This window comes from Castor canadensis, chromosome 2, assembly GCF_047511655.1.
Source record: "Castor canadensis chromosome 2, mCasCan1.hap1v2, whole genome shotgun sequence".
Taxonomy (NCBI): Eukaryota; Metazoa; Chordata; class Mammalia; order Rodentia; family Castoridae; genus Castor; species Castor canadensis.
This window is the reverse complement of record NC_133387.1, coordinates 123,712,696-123,719,073: the sequence shown is the minus strand read 5'-3', so window position 1 is coordinate 123,719,073 and position 6,378 is coordinate 123,712,696. Positions and strand designations below refer to the sequence as shown.

The following is a 6,378-nucleotide window of genomic DNA, read 5'->3' as shown; positions in this document are numbered from 1 at the left end:
CTCCCAGCTCATCTTTCTCAATCTTTCTTTTAAGCCTGGGTCAACTTGTCCATCTCTAAGTAAGTAAAAGTGAAGATGGTATCAAGAACTCTCTTTAAAACTTACTGCATGTAAATCAAATAACCTAATTAAGTTATCCCTTCCTTCCTTAATGTCAACTTCCATGTCCCTAGATTCCTAAATTATAATTTACTTTGTGATGGAAGAAGAAAAAAAAAGACTAAACACCTAAGAAATGTAGATCAGAATAGAGTGATTAATTTCCCCCAGTTAATACCATTGCAACACTTTTCTACAATAACCTTGTAAATGATTGCAGGTCCACAATTTGCATGTAGGAGAAGCCAAGGGATGTTCTCAAAATGACAATTTTTACCAGTCAATCCTTCTCCTAATTCTGTGTGTATCTGTTGGTTTGAGTCCCAAGAAGTGCCACAGAGTACAACCCTATAGTGAGCTTTTTCCTTTTAACATCTGCAAAGACAGAAATAAATTACAGTAGGTGGTCTTGACTTTTAACTTCTGCAAGTTATTAATTTCTCTTCACTCCTATTGAAGTGGTTAATGACATAAAAGCATTCTTAAAAGCATCGTTTGAACTTCTTCTAAATGAAGCTTCTTTAAAGCATCATTTGAACCACCAAATTCCTCACCTATGCTAAAGACATGACATTGTGCTGACCCTGAATCTCTTCCATAGCTTTAGTTTCATCCTTGCAACCTGACACATTTTACTAAGAGGTAAATGTCAGTCTGTTGTTTGCTGTTCTCCACAACTACAGCCTTTATATATTCCCTTATATGATCTGTTCCTGCTCCCCCTCATGACGTCAACTAAAACCTTACTTGACACCTGCAAATCTTTGCACATTCCCATTTCCAAAACCACAGCATCTTCAGATAATTAGGACCCCTGGGTAACTGAGCTTTGGCTTATACAATAGCTATTATATAAAAAGCTGAAGGAATCAAAATGTGTTTTAATACAATTGGAAAATAATGACCAGGTGCTACTGTAGATCTTAGATTTGCTGACTTTGCTCATGCAGTCAGGGGAATAGTCCCTAAAATCCAATAGGTTTGGTAAAAAGAACCAAAAGAAAAATCTTATAATGAGACACTGGAGAGGAAACACAACTGAAATGAGAAGTTTCTTTCACCTTTGGTTATTTTGTCTGTCATTTCTGACTTGTACATTGGTGGCCTGAAGTGAGTCAGAATGACTGGGAAGTATAAGTAGTCAAAATTGTGTGGATGTCACTATATAATTCAATTGTCTTAAGCATATATAATTATAATAGGAAAAATGATTTCTTGAATTTCTTTTGCATTAATATCAGGATTCTTTGGAGGTACTATAATTTGAACATAGGACCTTGTGCTTGCTATGTAGGCACTCTACCACATGAGTCATTCCCCTAGTCTTCTTCTGCATTAAAAATGATCTACAATGGACTGGCAGCATGACTCAAGTTGTAAAGCACCTGTCTAGCAAGCCCTGGGTTCAAATCCCAGTACTCTCCCAAGAATTGTCTACAATGTACAGTCTCCAATATAACACCAAAAGCTTTTTTATTGAAAAATCCATTAGCTTCTAAGTTCCATGAATACTAAGACCTATACATCAGAGTTCATTCATTTATTCAATTCTTTTGCCCACATGATAGTCAAATGGGCTTAGGGCTCCACAAGAAGACACTTGCATACAAACAAAGTGTTTTAGTCAATTCTGAATGATGGTTCTATTAAGGCATGATCAATGTATGGATAGGAACACAGGATTAAGAATGCTTGAATCTACCTGAAAGGACTTGGAAAGACTTCCCAGGGGAAGTAGCATTTGGTAAACTTAAGATTTAGAGATGAAAATGAGAGAAGAAAGGGTTAATTCCAAGAAGAATTAACAGCAGGCAAAATGAAGTGCAACATCTTCAGCACATCTGATCAATTACAGTGGATCAGTACTAATGGAACACTAAGTGCAGGGTGGAGAATAGTAGGAGAGATTTTAAAAAATAGTGCATCCAACCCAGATTGATTGAATCAAACTCTCAGAGGATGAGCCAAGACTCTCAGTACTTTTGAAAGTGGCTAAGGTAATTCTTCTGTGCAGCTATCGGTGAAAACACTTGCTCTGGTCTCTGTCCCACTTTGTATTCCCACAGAATGTTGTGGATACCATTATCACTGCACTAACCTTGGGACATTTTAGCTCTCTGCTTCTCTCTCCTTGCCCTATAAAACAAAAGCTTTCAAGGGTAGAAATGCTGCCTTAGCTTTCTCTAGAGCCTAGTGCCTTATACATTTTATGACACATATTAAACTCTCTGCAAATATTTGTTTAACTGAGCAAAATTGAAATAAGAAGTATAAAAATGAGCCAAAGTAAAATATAAAAACAATAAAAATATTTTAAAATACAGTTGCAAAAAATGATGAAAAGGGAAGCATAAATCATGAGAGGATGGCACAAAATCATGAATTTTAGACAAAAAATATTTTAAATAAGGCTGGAAATGACAAATAACTTAATTCTTAAGACTGCATTATAGGTTGAATCTATTTCCTTAGAGAGACTCCCTCACAGAAGCAAAGCAAGGAAGGAGCACTTGACCTCTTCCAGAACCACCCTAAAAGCCATTCATATGTGTGATCAACAGACTGCTTCAAATTCCCATCAAACAAATAGATACAAGTTTGTGATCAAGAAGCTCAGGAAAAAATGTCCTGAACCCCTAGGGCAGTCTGAAGCATAGCAAATTCAAACAATGTTGTCATATGCTTCATTGCAGTTGGAAAAAAGAGAATGCATACAATATAATAAAGTTAACAGATCCTAATTTTAGATCAAGCAAATGACACTTTGAAAACTCAAATCTCAGTTAAAACATTACTAAATGACTTGATATTGGAAGATCATTCACTAATTTATCAAAATTTTTTAAATAATTTCTGATTATGTATAATATACTAATTTTTTCTACTTAAAATTATATCACAAACAAAGCCAAAGACCCTTTGATCATGACCTTAGTCCAGGGCTGCTTGCTGCTTCTCCAGGATAACCACCATGTGGCATGAATTCTTCTGAAATTTCTTAGGCTTTTCATTTCCATGTGTTACCTTTGTAAATGCATATGGCTGTACATTTGTTTCACTGTTTTAGATATATCACCAGAAATTAATCAAGGTCCAGGCAAGAAGAGAGCCACACTTATTTCGGTAACTGAAGAGAAATGATAGAAAGAATTGTATGCAAGAGTTTGGGCAGGGTCATGAGAACTGATCAGAGATGCAAAGAACACAACACAAGCCTAGCAAGAGTATAAGCTCTTGTTATCTCTAGGGCTACAGGGCTATGGGGAGGGACAGGTTTCTAGAATCACAAGTATGAACTATACCTGCAGTAAAGGGTGGCCGAACAGGAAATATAAACATAAAAGCAAGAGAGCTGATTCTGTAGCTTATCACAGACTATTCCTGTATCATGTTGGAACATGCTCTGTCATACAAATAGTATTAGTGCCCCAAGAAGTAAGTATAAACACTTACTTGTTTATAAGTGTTGGGGGATGTGAAGAGACTAGTGAGTTCCATATGTTAGGAACTCATTATTGTATTTCCTTTGCTATAAAATGTGTTCTCTGGCCAGGCACAATGTTGTATAAATATGGCATGGATTTTTTAAATCGTTATATGAATCCATGAATGATTAGGTTGGAAAAATGTGCTGAGTGTGTGTACCATGCAGGATTTGATTAAAGAAGTAGAGTCACCATAAGTGATATACAGTAAGGGATTAGTTAAGAATTATCCTTTATGCATTAAGGAAGTCACTAAACATTACAGGTACTGCTGTTACCACTGAACTTCATTCTGGAACTGAGACCTGTGAAGCCAGCATCATGGAAGGCAAATAGCATGAAGTGGAGACATAGGATAAACTTGACATCTGTTTCTCCTGCTTCCAAGTTTGATAATGCAGGTGACCACTATCCTGATGATTTTCATAACAATGTGCATAAGCACTTTGTTCAGGACTTGGGGGTGTGGCTGAAAGGAGCCATACAGCAGTAGGCAGTAGAATTGCCAACTTAGCTACTTTCTCACACGCCAGGGTGAACCAGAAACCAGTATCAACATGTGCCATGTGCCTTGGTAACTACTCCATGCCACACTTCAGACCTAAAGTGACTATTGCTTCACTTTCACTTTCTAAATAACACCCAAGCTTTTCTTATCATGAATCCTGACATGGGCATATACTAAGGAAAAGGTAAGGAGAGAAAATAGGAGGGAAAAGGGAAATGGAAACATAATGGTTTAGGTAGTATAATGTCAATAAGATAGGAAAGTCAGGTTTTCTCAGTTTTTTCTTCTTATTCCAAATAGATCACATCATTTCTATAAAAAAAAGTGCATCCATTACAATTCTGTGTGTGTGTGTGCTCTCAAGATTCTAACCTTGCACAGCATAGGAGAGACTAAAAAGGGGGTAGAGTATATATGCAAGAAGCAGAAGGCATAGAAGTGACCCAGTTCAATATCCGTCATAAATACCTGTGAAAAACTAGACAAAGAATTTTTTCTCAGTTCTGTAAACTCTAAAGTAGCCTGTCCTATTTTGTATAACTAAGAGTTTATTCCATATAATTCCATAGGAGTTGAGGTTCTGTATTATTAAAATCTTTGCTCTATATATAATTACTTCTCTGTTTACAGAAGATATCAAACTAGCCTAAATATAAGTGTAGATAAGTAAATAAGAGTGGGCAATGAAAGACATTTCTCTGAGTTTGATGAACTTCTGTGTTCCATAAGGACTTTTCACAGCTCAATTATTTAAGAGATCTTCCTATAACTCACCAGCTGTATGCATACACTCATCATTGCCATCCTCATTTCTTGATTCTTGAATGTGTAGATCACAGGATTCATAAAAGGAGTGAAAACTGCTTCAAATATGACCAAAAACTTATCCAGACATGTGGAGGGGGAAGGCCATGTATAGATGAATATCAAAGGACCAAAGAATAAGAGTAACCAGTTGGAGAGTGTTTTGAATAGTGAACATGATGAAAACATAGGAAATGATTAATGTGAAGAAGGAGCCCATGGAGAGGAATCCACTGTTGACTGTGACCATGAATTCTAATTGGTATGTGTCTATGCAGGCAAGTTTGATGAACTGAAGAAGATCACAGTAAAAGCTATCCAACACATTAGCACCACAGAAAGATAAGTTTACTACAAAAGCCAACTGAACCAGAGAGTGTAGAGAAACAACCACTCAGGCAGCCACTAAAAAGAAGATGCACATTCCTGGGCTCATGATGGTCAGGTAGTAGAGAAGCTTACATATGGCCACATACCTGTCAAAGGACGTGGCCATGAGCAGCACCATGTCCACACCAACTATGATGTGGATGAAGAAGATTTGAGTGCCACAACCCCTAAAGGAGAAGACCTTGTGCTTTCTAGAAAGGTCATAAATCATCTTGGGTGAAGTGACAGAACTAATACCTAAGTCAATGAAGGAAAGGTTGGCAAACAGAAAGTACATGGTGGAGTACAAGTGAGGGTCAGAAACCACTGTGAACACATGAGTCAGTTTCCCATAATGCTTGCCACATAAAATGTGGAGGAGAACGCAAAGATTAGAAGCTGGATTTCCCAGGTGTTTGTGAGTCCCAGGAACTCAAACTCTGACAGCATGGGATGATTTCTTCCTTCCATTGGCTTTCTTGGCAGTGCTACCTGAAAGAGAACAGAAGAATTATAAATTATAATAATTATATAATACTAAGACAGAGAGATCTTAGTTATGAAAGCCTATTTTTTCTTTAGCATTAAAAGTAACTTAAAGACCAACTTGTATATGAAAAAATGCTCAACATGATTAATTATCAAGAAGTGTGAGATTTCTTAAAAATTGAAATAGGATCTTGGTGTATAGTTTAGCAATAGAGCACTTGCCTATCACTCACAAAGTCCTGGGGAAAGGTTCTGCACTGAAAAGAGAAGTAAGAAAGAAGACAAAATTTTAAAAATGAAAAACAGAACTTCCATATGATCCAGCAATACAACCTTTGGATATATATCCACAGGAAATGACATCATTATACCCAAAAGATATCTTTTGATTTTCATTGCAATATTATTTAAAATATCAAATACATGGAAAAAAACCTAAATGCATATTAACAGATAAGTGAATAATACACACATACACAGAAACACATACATGCATAAATACATACATACATAGACACACAATGGAATATTCTCAAGCCTTAGAAAAGAAGGGATTGCTATGTTTTGTAATATCATGAATAAATCTTGATGTCATTGTGCTAAGTGAAATTAAAGAGATGGAAA

At 36.3% G+C, this 6,378-nt stretch overlaps 1 pseudogene; it reads right to left on the bottom strand.

Moving 5' to 3' along the window:
• Positions 1-4,842: 4,842 nt before the first annotated feature.
• On the bottom strand, positions 4,843-5,736 carry LOC109703044 (olfactory receptor 4F3/4F16/4F29-like; annotated as a pseudogene).
• Between the last annotated feature and the right edge of the window lie 642 nt (positions 5,737-6,378).